Source organism: Bidens hawaiensis, unplaced genomic scaffold, assembly GCF_021521415.1.
Source record: "Bidens hawaiensis isolate Kalapana, Puna unplaced genomic scaffold, B.hawaiensis_p1.1 tig00036417_1, whole genome shotgun sequence".
In the NCBI taxonomy this organism is placed as follows: domain Eukaryota; kingdom Viridiplantae; phylum Streptophyta; class Magnoliopsida; order Asterales; family Asteraceae; genus Bidens; species Bidens hawaiensis.
Window position 1 is genome coordinate 102,229 of NW_027496365.1, and position 19,182 is coordinate 121,410.

At 35.6% G+C, this 19,182-nt stretch overlaps 3 non-coding genes and 1 pseudogene across 4 annotated transcripts; 3 read left to right on the plus strand and 1 right to left on the minus strand.

The window, feature by feature from the left end:
• The first annotated feature begins 3,364 nt into the window (after positions 1 to 3,364).
• On the plus strand, positions 3,365 to 3,438 carry TRNAT-AGU (transfer RNA threonine (anticodon AGU)). Its single transcript has one exon. It is a non-coding gene; the product is annotated as a tRNA-Thr (tRNA).
• A 1,748-nt stretch (positions 3,439 to 5,186) lies between these two features.
• TRNAT-AGU (transfer RNA threonine (anticodon AGU)) lies at positions 5,187 to 5,260 on the plus strand. Its single transcript has one exon. It is a non-coding gene; the product is annotated as a tRNA-Thr (tRNA).
• Positions 5,261 to 8,275: 3,015 nt separating this feature from the next.
• Positions 8,276 to 8,349, plus strand: TRNAT-AGU (transfer RNA threonine (anticodon AGU)). Its single transcript has one exon. It is a non-coding gene; the product is annotated as a tRNA-Thr (tRNA).
• Positions 8,350 to 11,687: 3,338 nt separating this feature from the next.
• LOC143588487 (NAC domain-containing protein 79-like) lies at positions 11,688 to 13,460 on the minus strand (annotated as a pseudogene). The gene is made up of 3 exons (XR_013145118.1): positions 13,024 to 13,460; positions 12,630 to 12,907; positions 11,688 to 12,477 (listed from the first exon to the last, which is right to left on the minus strand). The product of XR_013145118.1 is annotated as an NAC domain-containing protein 79-like (transcript).
• Between the last annotated feature and the right edge of the window lie 5,722 nt (positions 13,461 to 19,182).

The window sequence follows — 19,182 nt, forward strand, 5'->3', positions numbered from 1 at the left end:
ATCATTACCTCGTAATCTGTGCAAATACTCGACGTGTTCCTTGAAGTGTGTGTCATCCGAAAATAACCCGACGTTCTACCCCGAAGTACGTGCACATCACGACGGCCACCATATGTTGCCTCGTTTTGCGTGCCAACCTCGAAGTTCGTGCTAAGCCCCGAAGTGCTGACAATCTAAGCACCAGTATGCGACATAGAGTAGAAGTGCTGCTCGTACGAACTTAGGTATCTAACTTCGAATACCCGTGTAAGGTAAGGGTTCTGACCTAAGTCATTATGGTATTATTATTATATGGCTTGGACCATAGTCAGGGGTATAGCCCAAACCTTGATCATAATTATGTTTACATAAGCTTTAAAGATACAAAGGATTATAATAGTGTTTCTTTACAACTAAGAAACATCAGTTTTACATTCATAAGGAAATATAGTTTCTTCACGATTAAGAAACATAGCATTCGTATACAAAGAATATAGCTAAAACATTGTTTCTTCATGTATAAGAAACATAAGATTTTACATGCATAGCAGTCAATGAATGTTTCTTCTTGAAGAAGAGACAGATTATAGATGTTTCTTCATGAAGAAGAAACTCATCATATGATTTGGTAAATAAACAGAAAGACTACGAGTCTAAATATTCTATTCAAACAAATGATCAATCAAGGTTTAAAGCTATTTAAACCCGACTAAAGGTCTATAGCCGGATCAAGAGACGATCTGGATATTTATATAAACCTATTTTATAATAGGTCAATCATCAATCAATCAATCAATCAGTCAATCATTCACAGTCAAGGTTTCAAACGAGATCACCATATCATTCAGAACAGTCAATCGCAGGTGAATACGTTAACCTTTTCAATCAGTCAAAACATATTATACTCAATGAGACGAACGGGTGTTTGTCTTAACGAGTCAATCAATGCTTACATGAGATCATGCAATCTCTAAAACGTTATTATACAAAGTAGAGAATAAAATCAACTCAGACCGAATACGCATGTGTCTGTATCCAAACATAACTGTTAAAGCCCAATCAATCAATCAAATGCAAAGAAGCCGCGGGCTGCAACGGTCATGACCAGTTCTCTGTTCAGGGCCGTTTGGCTCGGATAATACTGTTATGTGTGTAGGGCAGTGGTACATATACCGGAAGTAGAAATGCTTCCGCTGAGATTGTCAAGAAAACTATGTTTGTATTATAATGTCATTCAAATGTTTTATAGAGTCATACGTGTTCACCATCATTTAGCTGACGTATTTTTCTCCACATTTCAGGGAAACAGATTAATACAGGTAGCAAGACATTCATGGAGTTAGATACTCGCAAGGTAATGATGGCTCAATTTTAAATTATTAAAATATTTTAACAAGATTTAAACATGATTAATAAATCAAACACTTGGGTATTTATTATCCGAGAAGTTTTCAAATAAATTAATATTTTATTCAACCAAAGTCTTCGGCTAAAATAAACCGCAACTCTGATGTATTTATAAAACAGGTACCAACTATTGGTCATACGCCTAGGCCCTAAGCCGGAGTGTAACAGCTGGGGTGTATTTGGGGAAAAAGGGAAAAAAGAATGAACAAAATTGACCCTCACGTGAAGGGCACATTGATGGGTTTAACAACCAAACTTAACGAGATTAGGGAATTCGAGTTTAATTGCAAGTGAAATGAAACCATAGGGAAGAAAATTGCAAACTTAAAACTGTTGGACTAAAACCGCATATTTGCACAAACCACAAGGACGAAAACCGCAGTTCACTGAAATAAATATTATAATAAAGAAATAGTGAAAAGACATGTCTACCCTGACTTAACGATACAATTTAACGGGTTAGTGATTTGGATGTAATTGGCAAGAACTGGGAAACGTGGAGGGTCCATATGCAAAAAATAAACATTTTGGACTAAATTCGCATTATTTGTCAAACCACAAGGACTAAAATGACACTTTACTCTTTTGAATTTAATGATAAAGAAAGTTATAAAAAATAAAAAATTAACTTCTCTCAATATATTAAGGTTATCATAAAACTATAAAAAAATCTAGAACTATACACAAAAGGACTTTTGTTTCAAGAACAAGAACTATTTAAGTTGCAAGAAGTTATTTTTTGGACTTATTAATTTGAACCCTAAAGTACATGTCAGCGACACTCTTATTTCTGATCATGATCGATCATGATCACCTGCTGCCGATGCAATTAAGGACTTTTCGGATCTGGGTTTAATCAGATCAGATCAGATCACATTTGGGCTGTTATTATGGTTCTTGATGTGCCCATCCAACCAAAGGTAAACACACATATTAATATGGTTCATTTAAGGATCTTTACTTTTGAATTACACCATGAACTTGTACACAGACATATTCTCTTATATACTATTGGCTCTGCTTCAAATTAGTTATGCAATGGGATCATGAGCTAATCGAATAGCAATCAAATGGCTCAAGAACTAATGATTATATTCAAAGGCTTTCCGAACCGAAAGTTTAACTTGAATCCAAGATATAAAAATAGGTAACTAAATATCCACCAAACGATAAAAAGATAAACTTTATCTTGAATTCAAATAATTTGTTCCCAGGGGTGTAAACGAGTCTAGCCGATATCTGCCTGTTTTGAATTACAAGAGCTCGATCTCGAGCTCGGCTCATTTCGAGCTATTTCTAAAGCTCGAGATCGGCTCTTGAGTTGTTTTTTCAAGCTCGGGCTCGGTTCGTTTGCTATTTGTTTATCAAGTTATATAAGTTTTTATTTTTATATACTTTAAAATAAAACAAGCATAAGCCTGGCTCGAGCTCGTGTAGTACCTTAAATGAGCCAAAGCTCGGCTCGAGCTTGGTTGTGTAGTGTAAAATAAATACATAGAAGTTTAAAAGAGGAAAAACTTAAAATTACACAAGGCTCGATGAGCCTAAACGAGCTTTCCATACAAAGCTCGAGATCAGGCTCAATAACTATACTAACTTTATTTGAGGCTCGGGCTCGAAAAATCTCAACTTGTTTCGAGCTTTTTATCGATCCGAGCTCGAGTAGCTCGTGAGCAGCTTGGTTCATTTGCACCCCTACTTGTTCCCACTCCAATTTTTCCTCTAAACAGGCTGTCTATAGGGTCGGGTCGAATGCTCTTGCATCAGAACCTTTGTAGATGAATGTTTGTTTTAGTAGTTACTAGTTATGATGTACATACATTCAAGTTGCTTCGTTGATATGTCATATTTGATAATGGCTCGACTTGTAGTCGTCTTATTGTGGGGATTACGCACCATTGCAACCTCATCCACTTTTTGTGGTGGGAAATGATAATTTGATAAAATGAAAAGAAAATGTGAGGGTGTATATTAGCTTGCTTTCATAGCTCAGTTGGTTAGAGCACCCGTTTAGTAAGCGGGAGGTCTTGAGTTCAAATCTCAATGAAAGCAACCCTTTTTATCTTCTTTTTCTTCAATATTTGGAACATCTCATGTAGGATAAATCTAATATTAAAGCTAAAAGTGGTGTCAAAATACATTTTATAAATCTTTAGACTGTAGTTCATATATTTTCTTATCCATTTGTGTTGTTATGGCTAGCAGTACTATAATCATTGCGTGTGGCTATTTTAGACATAACTTATTAAATAGTAGCATACTTTGCTTAATAAGTTATAGTTGTTGGTTAAGAGGGGTAAAATCATGCCCTGCTTTTTGAAAGTGGAGTTGACCTGAGTTCACTAGCCTATGGTGTCAGCAAGTACCATAATTCTTATATAGCACGAGCGGTTGTAAGAAAGACAGTCAGGTCAGGGTTTGTGACACCCGCGCTGGCTGGTTCCGATATGTTTTAGAACAACCTGCTACCATAAATCATTTTGACAAAGATGTTCTTGGTTTTACTTAAGCTCTGGCTATTTTGGGAAATAAGAGATGTGTACCGGGAACATCCAGCAGGCACCGATGAACAAATGTTGTTTTCATGGTTCTTGTTGTCCCCTCCTGAGGTATATTTATAACTTTATTAATATTAATCAACTTTAATGCATTTTAATCACTAGCTTCTTGCTTATAAATTACATTATGTGTTATGCTGCTTGTATAAGTGAATATAGCATGTCAGAGTTACCTAAATTTAACTATTCTAGAACTATAATAAAGCTTTTTACTTGCCCTTATTAATGTTAATGAGGGTTCATTCATTTAGTACCGAGTCTGCTTCAAATTGGTTATGATCATGAGTTGGGGTTGAATTTGAATCTAGTTAATTCACCTGTTGACGTTAAATGGCTCAATAACAAATGATTATATTTAAAGGCTTTATGAACCGAAGTATTTGGTCGGTAAGCTTAACAGCTTATGCTTATTTCTAAAACATCGATTGATTAACTAGACATTAAATCCTAGCCCTCTGTTTATACTAAATAATTCTAGATATAAAATAGGTAGCAAATATCCAACAAAAGATAAAAAGATAAACTTGATCTTGAATTCGAATAAGTTGTTCCCAGGGGTGTAAACGAGTCAGGCCAGGCTCTGCCTGTTTTGACTTGTAGCTCGAGCTCGAGCTCGTCTCATTTCGAGCTATTTATCTAAAGCTCGAGATCGGATTGGCTCTTGAGTTGTTTTTCAAGCTCGGTTTAATATTTGTTTAATTAAGTTATATAAGTTTTTATTTTTATATACTTTAAAATAAAACAAGCCTAAGCTCAGCTCGAGCTCGTGTAGTATCTTAAACGAGCCAAAGCTCAAAAGGCTCAATGAGCCTAAACGAGCTTTCCACACAAAGTTCAGGCTTAGGCTCAATAACTATACGAGCTTTATTTGAGGCTCAGGCTCGACTTTTTTCGAGCTTTTTATCGACGAGCTCCCGAGCAGCTCGGCTCATTTGCACCCCTACTTGTTCCCTTCTCCAATGATTCTTCCTCACGGGCCGGCTATCGGGTCGGGTCAAATTATGGGCCGGATGCTCCTGCATCAGAACCTTTGTAGATGAATGTTTGTTTTAGTAGTTACTAGTTATGATGTACATACATTCAAGTTGCTTCTGTTGATATGTCATATTTGATATTGGCTAGACTTGTAGTCGTCTTATTGTGGGGAATACGCAATGCACCATTGCAACCTCATCCACTTTCTGTGGCGGGAAATGATAATTTGATAAAATGAAAAGAGAGTGTAGGGATGTATATCAGCTTGCTTTCATAGCTCAGTTGGTTAGAGCACCCGTTTAGTAAGAGGGAGGTCTTGAGTTTGACTCTCAATGAAAGCAATTTTTTAATGATTTTTCTTTAATGTTTTGAAAATCTCATTTAGATAAATTTTGTTGAAAAAAAGTGGTGTTAAAATAACATTTTGGTAAACCTTTTTGTTCATATATGTTTATTGGGTAAATTTAAAATACAAAGAACAATAAAAATGAGAAGGGTGAGAAGGAATTTAGTTCATTGATCTTAAATTTGAATGACTGAGATTAATTTAATAAATAAAAATTGATAGAAAAGACATGAAAGTAATAATCCACCTTTGTTGACTTTCTCTCTCCACATGCAAGACACATGCCAATTCCCCTATCATTTTAAAATTTTCATAACTTTTTCATACGACATTATTTTTTAAAAAAAAATTCACCATAATAATAATCGTTTTTTTATCTTTAATATGAGTATCATATTGTTATATATAAAAAAAATTAATGGGTTTTAATTGTGTCTTTTGTTGTTCATTGTGTAATATGTTGTTTCCATTATGTTATATATATTCACCATTGTGTCTTACGTTTTAGGTCATTGTGTTATACGTATTCACCATTGTGTCTTACGTTTTAGGTCATTGTGTTATACCTATTCACCATTGTGTTTTACGTTTCAAGTTATTGTGTAACATGTATTAATCATTGTGTTTTATGTATTAGATAATTTGTTGTTATTTTATCGTTATTTTTACATATTCTTATTACACAACGGTGTTATTAGTATTTAAAAAACATAATGATGAGTTGAAAGACACAATGACGAAAAAAGGCACAATGATATGCGAAAAGACACAATGGTGTGAGAAAAGACACAATGACTAAAAAACACAATGACAAAAAAAGACACAATGATATGCGAAAAGACACAATGGTGTGAGAAAAGACACAATGACGAAAAAAGACACAATGGTGTGCGAAAAGACACAATGACGAAAAAAGACACAATTATAAGCGAAAAGACACACTGGTGTGCGAAAGGACACAATGACGAAAAAAGACACAATGATAAGCGAAAAGACACAATGGTGTGCGAAAAAGACACAATGACGAAAAAAGACACAATGGTGTGCGAAAAGACACAGTGACGAAAAAAGACACAATGATAAGCGAAAAGACACAATGATAAGCGAAACGACACAATGGTGTGCGAAAAGACACAATGACGAAAAAAGACACAATGATAAGCGAAAAGACACAATAGTGTGCGAAAAGACACAATGATAAGCGAAAAAACACAATGGTGTGCGAAAAGACACAATGACGAAAAAAGACACAATGATAAGCGAAAAGACACAATGGTGTGCGAAAAGACATAATAACGTAATTTTTGTTTTAAATTTTATATAACAAAATTATACTCATATTAAAGATAAAAAAACGCTTGTTATTATGATAAAGTTTTTTTTTTAAAAAAAATATCATACGAAAAAGTTATAGACGTTCTAAAATGATGGGGGTATTAACATGTGCATTGCATGTGGAGAGAGAAAATGTGTACAATTACCTCTATACTCTTTTCCTTTTGGTCCACACTTGACACATGTTAATTATTTATGGCTTCTCACACTTCTCATTTTTGTAACCCTTTGTAGAATAACTTGACCCTATGTTTATTTTGTGACGTGCTGTTATGTCGAGAACTATAATCTTTGTGTCTGGCCATTTTAGATACTATATGCAGTGCACTCTTATCTTCATTGTTTTTTGGTTAAGAATGATAGTCTGATAACATGAATCATGGACATAGGATGTATATCAGAGTTTTGTAGATTATGAGACTTCTTAATAAGTACATAGGGTATTGCTCTTACTGATATCACTATATTGTTAGTTAATTGCTTGTTAACAGTCTGGATTATAACTTTCGTGAGCCGTTTTCAGAAGTTTCTTGGTTACTTCCGCTGTAATAATTTATCAATTTAACAGTTCCTAATCATCATCACATTATGTTTATCTTTATCTGGTTCTTGATTATTTATTAATTAGTTGCATACTTTGCTTAATACGAGAGGTAAAATAGTGCCCTGCTTGTTGACAGAGGAGTTGACCTGGATTATTATTTGTTGTGAACATTTTTTGGATACATCCGCCCGACTCCGTAAAAATGATGAGTTTAGCAATTCCTAATCAGCATCACTTATGTTTATCTTTATCTGGATCATGATTATGATGATACTGTAAAGCTTTATTCAAAGTGCTTTGGAGGGCAATAATGAAATGTGATAATATTTTATTTATATTCCATTTCCATCCTGTCACTTCTCTTGATGCCACAGTTTGAACAAGAACCAAATACCACCCTCTTTCCCAGAAAAGGAACGCGTTTTGACTTTTTAGGCAGGTATCTATTCTTCCTCAGTTGGGGACTTGTAACAAGGTACCGGTCAGTGTTTGTGACACCAGGTTGGGCTTTAATCTTTTATGATGAATGTTTTGTAGCTATGATATACAGACAGTATTGCATCATAGTAGCCTGATTCATCATATGGTTTCCTGTTAATAATCTTGTAGGGGTGTTTTAGATATGATATGCAATGGCATAGCAGAGCAGTGCACCCTTATCCGTATTTTTATATTTCTGGCGGAGATTGATAGCCATCTTATTATGTTATTTTTATGCGTGCTTAGACTTATGCTATATGAATATATGATGATGCTTTAATTGCCATATTTCTATTTTACACCTTTGGCTTTGTTTGGTATTTATGTTATCTAGTACGGACATACCAGTTTACAAGTCTATCTCATGTTCGTTTGGGGAGCGTCGATGAGATAAGAAGAATCGATGAAGTCTCCCTATAATATGAAAGAGATTTAGCAAGCACCGTCTCCGTGATGAATGCAAACAAATACATCTTGCTTATGTTGTACTAGCCAAACAAGAAAAGGAATGAATGTAGCGTATTGTATGGCAAATTGGCTTTATATTCATTTCAGGGTAGCATTCACCATTGCAACCTGATCCAGTTGCTGTGGTGGGAAATGATAGTATGATAAAGTTAAAAGTGAATATAGGTTTTAGCATTTAAAGTTGCTTTCATAGCTCAGTTGGTTAGAGCACCCGTTTAGTAAGCGGGAGGTCTTGAGTTCGTCTCTCAATGAAAGCAGTATAATTTTTACTTTTTTTTTGATTTTTTTGTTTCAGAGGCCGAAAATGCATAGGTAGCTTTTGTATGCAGAATTGACTTTTACCATATCACAGCCTCACAGGACAGTTGTTAGAATTAACTAGTTGACCTTTGAATGTTTTGATAAAAAACTGGTTGAAGATAAAAAGGAAGAAGATACTAGAGAGTGTGTATGAACATAAGTAGGGTGTATTTTTTTTAATTTAGTGTGTATTTTATAAGGTGCAACTTGAGAAACCAATTTAGTTGTTTAAACTTTTTGTATTTTAGACTTTTAGTTCAATATTTTAAGGCACATGTTGTCATATTGTATTTTGGGTGTTAATGAAGATGGTCTTTTAAATACATTCATTTTTACATGCATTTGTTGATTTGCTTTCAACCCACCTGTACTATTGTTGTAAGCTTATTTCTTAAAAATGTTGATAGGAATCATGATCTAGTTCTGATCTAAATATCAATTATCTATTTTGAGGAGGGGTTAAGTACAATTTATATTTCTATTAATAGGTATTTATAGCTAATAAGGAGAGGGAGTATGTTTTATGTTGAATATGGCATTGTCATGGCTCCTGCTTATGCATTGAGATAGGGCTAGGCCTGGAACTTATAACCCTTACGTTTTCGTTAATACATTCGTTCTTCCATCTTATTCCTATTATCCGATCTTCACTCTATCACAATCATCACATATATCAAACCCTATCAAATGTTTATTTCCTATACACCATGTGCTCTCTTTTGTTCTCTTTTCACTAATAATGAATGTTTTGAGATTACATACATTTAAGAGCATCCATAAATCACAACAAGCACCACTTCTTGAGGTCCGGGGTAGGTGGCCCTGCAGTGGACGACATCACTAACCCCATCGTCTTGGAGTCAAGTCCACCTTGGGCGGTTTGTTGTTGTAAACATGCAACGAACATATGATGTGGCATCCCTCTCACATACACACATGTATATTATATATATATACATATTTGATATTTTTAATGGGGTTTGTGGATCTTTGTTGTGAAAGAAAGTGAAATTTTTGTAAATAAATTGGAATGTAATGTGATGATGATGTAACAGTTTGTAATTTGTTTGGGTTTGTTAATATAGATGCTTTAAGAATCACCTTCCTTTCAGTATCATATTTCAAAATGAGTTATTAGACCTATATAAAATGCAGAAAAATATATATTCATTAAAATATAAAATCGAAATTGACATCGAACTTTAAAACAAAACAAATTTTGTATTTTATTATCATTCAGGAAATTTTTAGAAGTATTAAAGTAATATTTTGATTTCTTAATATTATCTAGTACTTAACGCATTCGTTTTGTCATTTTCACCATTGATTAAAAACATTTAACAAAATGAGGGCCCTTACCAAATTATGGATGATTCCAGAAAACAAATAATATGCCAGGTAATTTAGAACCACAAAAGTTACTATTAATTTAATAAACCACAATATATGGTCTAATTTGATTTGGTGGATTGCTAAAATTGCACCAAGCATATTGTTGAGGGTATTAATCCTTTTGTATATATTTCCATGAATTTATGCATAAAAAATATTTATAATAAATAAAACTAATCTTGCATATGTCCAACCTTAATTTCAACATTCCTATATTTTTCTAAAAATGTTCTTTAACTATAACACGTAAGTTTTAATACTAATCATACCAACTTGATTTATACATTTATGATTAGATAAACTAGGTGACATAATTGTTTCAATACGTAATTTCAAGTTGTAGTTTTTAAAGCAATACTAAAAAGTAAAAAAGAAGTTGAAGAAAAGTATCAAATTGACCGAATCAGTTATACACGTATATAGGCATGTTCAAAACGGTTTGGGACTAGGAACCGGAACCGGTTCCTAACCGGTTCCTATATTCAAAACCCCCTTTTAAACCGGTTCCAGGCTCGAACCGGTTAGGGAACCGAACCGGTTCTCCCACCCTCGGACCCCTAACCTATCTAACCGGTTCTTACCGGTTCCTAACCCGGTTCCTGTACCGTAACCGGTTCCAACCGGTTACAGTGTAAAAATTTTTATTTTTTTTTTTCGTTTTTCGTTTGCGATTTGGATTCTAAACTACGATTCGTATTTGTTTAAATAAATCCCACAAAACTTGCACCGAGCCTTCAATGAATGGTTATCACTCAATTCAACCAAATCCCAATTGCACCAAATCTCTTGATTACGATTATGAGGTACAATACGAACGAAACTTGGTTCGGCGTTGGAACCTTGACCAACCGATGATTGTGAGGCAGCCATAACAACAAATATGAATATAGAAGAGAAAACAAGAGATTAGAGAACTTAAAACGTTGTAATAGCGTTTTTTTGTATTCTTTTGCGTTCGGGTTTGCGTTTTGAGTGTTGTGATGAACCCATGACACCAAATACCTATTTATACTAGTAGTGGGGTGCTTGGGGGAGCCAAAAAACGGCTATTTTTGACCCCAACGGTCAAAAAGCGGCCAAAAAAACGATTTCCAACGGCTATATTCGATCCAACGGCTAGAACCGGTTAGGAACCGGTTCCGGATGGTTCGGTTCCAGAACCGGTTCCGGTTCGGTTCCGGTTCCTACCCGCCCCCACTCAGAAATGCAAGAACCGGTCACGGATCATCGGGTTGAATCAGATAGGGTCCGGTTCCTACAAAAAACGGGTAGGAACCGGTTCGGGTCCGGTTCGGGTCCACCGGTTCGGTTCCAGGAACCGGTTTCGTTGAACATCTCTACACGTATACACTGTACATATCTAAGGGTTATTCGACCATGTACAATCTTTAACATAACATAAACTTACGTTTATAAAAAAAAATACAACTTTGTCATATTATACGCTAGTTGTGAATTCTATGTAAAGGTAAAACTAATTTTAACTACGCGTGTTTTAACAACCGGATATTGATGTTTTCTTGATGACAACAAATCACAAAAATCAATTTTGATGTCAATATATGTAGTTTATTTCGTGGAGGATTCTTTGTTTCTATTTATGAAAACTCCATGTGACAATTTCAGAAGGTTCATTCGTCACAACACTTGAAGTAGTATCCGATCATTGAATGTGTATCATTACTCTAAATTATTATTATTATTTTTATTTCTGATTAACAATATTCACATATTTAACAAAAAGGTTAAAACCATATTAGAATGAGTTGGTTTATGTAATGATTTCACATTTTATAATTATAAAACTTTTAAAAAACAGAATAAATTATTATTAACAATAACAACCACTTCTCATTATCTATGTTGATTTATCAATTAAAACATGTTACCTAGGATTCTAGGAACTAATACTATGAAACAAAATCATATTTGTCAACATAACAACACTCCTTACCAACCAATTAGATATCTCATGTCTCAAGATGCATGAATAATATCATATAATGTTGATGATTATTATAATATGACTACTTACCTCATAATTAATACAAAATTAAGTACTAATAATAATCTTATCTACAATCTCTTAATTTTTTTTCTTTGTCATATCATATAAGTTTGCCTCAAACTCAACCATCAATCATCATACCCTTTCAAGCTTTCAACATCAACCAGCAAACATACATTCATCATCCAAACAACTTGTTGTTCCCAATTATTAACTTCAATAACTCCAAAGACAATCCAAATCAATTGGTCCACCTGAAGTTGATGGAGCTTCTTGATCTTCAATTCCCTTTGTACCCTTTTCAATATTCACCCCCATGTCCTCTGACCCTGACCCAGTTAACACCTCCGTCTCCATCTTTAACCCGTGACCATACATTAAACCCCTCAACATCGCTTGATCGCACATTGGAAACCGTGAACCTGAAGGGAATTGATGCATAATTGGATCCGATTGGACGTCGAACAACATATTGGAATTGGATTCGATGGCATTGGAGAAGCAGGGCACGTGAAACGACTCGGGTATGTTTTGATTATTAATCTTGACGCCTAAACCCGTCGGAGACTCCAATGGCGGTAGAGAAGTAGCAACGCCACCTGAATCCGTCTTAATCAGCTCCGAAATGTTCACTTTCTTTCCCCCCTGAAGTCTTGTAAACCACGCGAGAGATCACCCATTCATTCTACAATTCAAATCACACATAATCAGAATCATTAATCATATACATCTTAAAAAAACAGAGCAAAACAGAGTAAAACAGAGGAAAACAGAGCAAAAACAGAGTAAAGCCAGAGGAAAAACAGAGTAAAAACAGGGGAATCAAGAACAAATTACCTTAGTTGATGTTGGCAAGTTTGACATAGATGATTTACCAGCTAATCTATACTCATGAATCACCCAATTAGTCTTTTCTCCTTTTGGAGCTCTTCCCATGTAGAAAACCAATGTTTTCTTCATTCCGATCAGCAACCGCTTTCGAAAGATCTCCTTATCTTTCCCAGTAGCTTTCCAATAACCAGCCGCGGTTGCTCGGTTTGTCCTTAATCCAGTTGGGTACTTCTTGTCCCTAACACAAAAGAAATACCACTCTTTCCCTCCTAATTTTGCCATCCCTTTTCAAACAAAAGTTTAAAAAATTATTAAGTTGTAACAAACAAATTAAATACAAAGTTACAACTTACAAACTATAAAAGTTAGAAGTTAGAAGTTAAAAGGTTAAGGAACTCACAAGGCAATTCCCAAGGTTCAGTTTTATTCATATCCACCTCACCAATTGCCTTAGCAACAAAGTTGTCATCAACAACTTTTTTCAACAAATAATGAGTGATTAGTTCTTCATCGGTCGGGTGAAACCGGAACCCGGGTGGCATATCCATTTGATCATCCACTTGATCATGACCAGAGAGCTTATCCATAATACTTGAATCTTTAAAATCTTGAAACTGAAAAAGATGCAAACTTTATACAGAAAATGAGTTTCTTAGCCAAGATTTTATATGGGTTGAGTGAGAACATATATAAGGGTGTATTGATCTTGAAAGCTATGTGGAATCATTGAAAAAATGAGCCATGATGATATAAAGGTGAAACCAATAGATGTGTATGCTGGAAGATTGAAAGACTTATTAAGGAAAGAAAGAAACAGAATGAACAACTTATGGACATGGGACTATAGGAGGGTAGATATGACATTATTTCAATTAATTTATATATACTAATACTATGACTAATATTTTGAATCCAAATTACTTGTATTATGTTATGACTTATGGTGAATGAACCTACAAAATTTTATATTATAAGTGTAAAAGATTATATTATTCAATATTAGTTTTCATGTGAAAAAAAATTGAAAAAAGAGATTTAGAGGGAAATGAATTGTACACTTCCCACATGTATTATATTCATAAACATTGCTCTAGGTATAAAATAATGTGCAATTTTAACGATAAAAGGAATTTGATTTTCTTTTGAGTTAGCTAAATATATACAATAATAATATGCATATAGATATAGATAGGAAATATAATATTATTCTTTGGTAACAGAATTTGGCGTGACACATCTGTGACTTTCATGAATAAGTCCATGCATTATTAAAAGGGATAAAAAGAATGTTGGAAAATTAAATTATAGAAATGTCGTTTTCGTAATAAATATGAAATTGGGTTGATTTTTAAGTTTCATGTACTGGATTAAACTTTTAATGTAAGTTGTTATTAAAAGTGTTCATGGTGTTATAACTTTTCTGAATTAAAATTAGAGAGAAACTCTTATACATATATAAAGTATAAACATACGAACTGTAATTCTTATAAATATGACTAAGAATATATACGAGAAAATACAAGATAGTTACAATGAAATGAGATGGAATCTTTCTTTTAGAAGTTTCCTTGAGCTACACCGATGATAAGTGGATTTAGGATTTCGATCAGGATGATATTTTTTCTGTGTTCATGTTCCTTCGGTTAATTAAATGAACATAAATTTTCTGTTCATGTTCGTTCGTTTATTAAATAAACGAACTTCCCGCCGAACGATTTACGAAAAGTTCACCGAACTTTCGGTTCGTTTACAAGCCTAATAAGGGGTCTAAGAATTTTATTAACTCCACTAGATGGGTGAACAAAAAAATGAGGCTGTTGAGACAATTATTTTTACTACATGGTGGATTATCTGGAGAGCTTGGAATGATGCAATTTTCAACTCATAAATCAACTCTAGTTTGATTCGATTATGTTGGTTTTTTGTTGTGGTTTTCGTCTCTTAATTATATGTAAACTTCAGTTTAATTAGATCACGTGACTTGAAAACCTGTTACTTATCATGTAATTTTGATTTTGTCCCTGAATTTTGTACCTTCATTTGAAAAAAAAAAGTACCCACACACTGTAAGGCCCCAGCACCGGTAGCCCTACTTTAGCGTCGGATTTACTCATAAACACAGTTCTTACAAACCAGAGTTAATTAAAACATTCGCGGAATATAAAAGCTTTCATAAAACATTTCGTAACAAAACACGTCTTGTCTTAAAACATCATTTTGTCTTTCAACATTAACGAACATTAACTTAAACGTCTCGAGTCTTCCGATGCCAGCCTCTTATTCAGTGCCACGTGTCTCCTCATGGGAGCTGCCTCATCCTACTCACCTGCGTGCATACTAAAAGTCAGCTACGCTGAGTGAGTCTAGTTAATCGTACGCCATACAATACAACACATACATACATATCCGAAGATACATATCCATACTTCACTAGTTACCCTTCTGTTCTACATACATACTTGCTACCATACATACTGTAACACCCCGACCGATGGCGGATTATACATCGGGGCGCTACGAATTGTTTCATTACTCGTGACACTATTTGGGTGTCAATATTTAATAAATACATTTCATTGCGCATGCGCATAACACACCATAAAGTAACATAAATCACATATAACTCATAATATTCAAATACATAAATTTGTCTTGTTATATTTTAAACTAGGTCCAAAGTAAAAGAAAACATCCTACGTGTCCTCGAGTTTCCAAAAGCAGCTACAGCAAACCTGAACATGTGTTAAAATAAAACGTCAACACTTGCGTGTCGGTGAGAAATCAAGTTTAATAGATATAAATAGATAATAACAAAGCACTGCGCGCAACATGTGTATAACTGGTGTTCAACATAGTGTGTAAACAGATTGTGATCAAGCCTAAATAGATCATAGCTCATAGTTCATAGCGTGCTCCAAATCGAGCAAAAACAAATAATCATTCGTGTATGTGCAAACAAACCAAGAAAAATCGTAACAATAGGTCTCCCGTGTTCATCTAATGGATCCATGAAAACTTCGGAATAGGCCGATCAAAGCGGTTAATGATCAACACATACAAATATACAACACTAGTAAATGTCCATAACACATGGGTTTTGCGCACATAATTTCATAAACAAGTTTAAGACTCAAGTTGTACGAACACATGAACATCCCAAAACGTTAAAAATAAAAGGGGATTAGGTACGAGATTACTCACCTGTAAAAGGTGCGTTGAAAGATAACGCAAGAACCAACTTTTAAACAAGCGAAAGTTAACCTATAAATAAGAGGTTATTGGTTTAACGATTGGTTTTTATGGTTTTTATGTCTTGAATATATGCAAGTCACTTAAACAAATTATTTAAGAAAAATTATATATTATATATTTACCGAGATTTCTGGGCAGAAAAGAAGAGAAGACGGATTGCAAAGAGGGGAGTGGAGGCGTCGCTGAGGATCTTCGGCTGAGAGTAAGGGCGAAAGATTTTGGGGAGTGTTTAAGTGTTTGAGTGTGGTGTTTAATTATCCAAGAAATTAGTTTTATTTATAGGAAAACCCTAGGGAACACATCCCTTGAATTGGGGAAAAAGATCTTATCAAATCAAAGCAAAAGATATCAAAAGCAAGAGATATGGTGGCAGCTGCTGGGGATGGGGAAGGCTGACAGGTTACTGTTCATAGCATGGGAGGGGTCAGTCAAAGTACTGTTCAAGACATGGAAAAGAAGATTTTAAAAGATTATGCCAGTTACTTTTTCTAACAACCAAGAGGGTTGGTAAGCAAGCTGCGCCGAAAGTGACTTTTCGGACAGATGTCAGATCTGGCCTACTGTGCCCATACCTTGGCAGGTATAGCACAGAAGATAAGATATTTCAAAAGCATATAGGCTGGCTTAAACTGGAGAAAAGACTTAAGTGTCTAGCGCGAGAGGCTTGAGTGCGCGAGGGCGAAGGCAGACAGAACAATCCTTAGCGCGCCGCGGGAAGAACTACAATCCTTAGCGCGCCGCGGGAAGAACTACAATCCTTAGCGCGTCGCGGGGAGAACTACAATCTTTTGCGCGTCGCGGGAAGAACTACAATCCTTAGCGCGTCGTGGGAATAACTACAATCCTTTGCGCGCCGCGGGGAACAGTTCGCCTCGCGTATCGCAGGAACAGCTGGTCTTCACGCAGGCTTCCTTGTAAGGAGTCTGGCGCGTGGAGCTGCGCAGACATCCTTAGGCGGGAAGAACCAAAGGACAAGCAAAGGTTAAGAGAAAAAGGGGCGGGACGGCGGAAGGGAATTATTATTATTAGTAATATATATATATATATATATATATATATTTGATAAATTTATAAAGATTATAATCAAATTTTAAATCTTAAAATCGGATCCGAAAACGGGTACCTGGGTCGGGTCGGATTTGGGCAGTTGTCACACATACATACATATCTACAATCACTAACATCAGTCTACCGAGAGTACGTTCATAGTCCGCCGTCTATACCTGTACTCACGATCGTGAACACGTAAAAGGTCCGCAGTCCTTACCTATGTTCACCATTCATGGTACGTACAAGGTCCGCGATCCTTCCCTATACCATCATACATCCACAACACGTACAAGGTCCACGATCCTTCCCTATGTTGCAACCTAATTCATAGCACGTACGAGGTCCGCAGTCCTCCCCCATGCTAAAGCACGTATAAGGTCCACAGTCCTTTCCTGTGCTGACGCCTATCTACATTACGTATAAGGTCCGCAGTCCTTATCTACGTTACGTATAAGGTCCGCCGTCCTTATCTACGTTGGCGTCTATCTCCTATAACACGTATAAGGCCTACCGTCTCTATCTACGTTTACATCTATCATCTACATCACGTATAAGGCACGCGGTCCTTAACTACGCCATCACCTGCCAAGTCTATGTCCAACAGAAGTTAGAGGGATTTGCCATCCTAACTTACTATGTCGAACGTAGAACTCACATGCCATTCGTGTACCTGTATACACATACTTCACATATACAATAATTACATCATAGCATAAAAACATTCTAGGCGTTCTTTACATCCTTCATTTAACAAACATACCCCTTGTCGTTACGTGCAATATCCGAAGATCGTTCACGCCCGACAAGTATTCATTTGTAATATTCATACATCCTCGATATATAATATTCGTACCTTTATTTTTAACCTGACAGTACGCGCAATATCCGAAGATCGTTCGCGTACCGACAAGCAATCATTCATATCCATCACATATATCACATATGGCATACACTTATCACTTAGGATAAATGTATTAACAACACATCGAGTATGCACACAGCCCCGAAAACATAACAAGGAATGGGGCTAAAAACTCACCTGAACTCTGCTTCTTCCTCTGATAGTTGTAAATCCCTTCTTTAACTGAGCTCGGCTGACTGTATAAGTTACACGTATCAATACTCGTCTGATCTAATCTGGTGGCCTAGTATTAGCTTACTTTTACTTATCGTTTTAATCTATTCTCTAATCGAACTTGACTTTAGGCGAAGTTAAACCTTAGGCGAACTTAGCTTTAGGCGAAGTTAAACCTTAGGCGAACTTAGCTTTAGGCGAAGTTGTCATCAGGCGAACTTGGCTTTAGGCGAAGCTGTCATCAGGCGAACTTGGCTTTAGGCGAAGTTGTCATCAGGCGAACTTAGCTTGCAGGCGAAGTTCATCAGGCGAACTTAGCTTGCAGGCGAAGTTGTCGTCTGCAGCTACTGTTCGTTCTTAAATCCCTTAATCACCTTCGTTTCTTAACCAAATATCTCGATTTAGGTACCCACGGGATCGTCTGACCAGCGCCTACAAACCCCAACCATCAAATCGACCTAACATCGATGTTTAAAGGGTGCGATTTAGGCATATAGGTTACGGGTTCTTTTTATCAATCGATTAACCCATCAAATCATAACCATTTTCAGTAAGATTAGCTTTGTTGGATTCGTTTTTACCATACAAACTCAGATCTATCATTTCTCAAATCAAACCGAACCTATACGAACGATTTCTAACTATAAACGTACCTTGAACGAGTCGAACTACGAACCCGGTTAAGCCTTGATGTTGTTTCGGTCCGTCACGACGTTCCAGCACTAACAAGCTCGGGTTTTCGCCTTCGGATCTTGGTTCGGGTTGTGTGTGTTTTGGTGGTGTATGAAATATGTGAGAATGAAGATTAAATGGTGATTAATGGTATTTATATTTAGGGATCATGGGCTTAAGCCCATGGACTCTCCTTCCTTCTTTCATAACCCAGGTCCATAACCCATATCTATTACCCAACACTAGCCCGACCCATACCAACTCCTACTCTATTTATTTATTTCCCGATAACCCGAGTAAACTTTCCCTCTATTATTAAGTAATATAATTAATATCATTTTGGAAATTTCGGGATGTTACACACACACATACAATTGCATATATCTTTATAATTTTCTGCTAATAGACTAATAGTTATGCAGACACCAATTTTAATAGGACAAAAAACATCCTAAAAGAAATTGTTACGTACACTATAACATCTCTTTTAGCCTTTAACCCCCACTAATT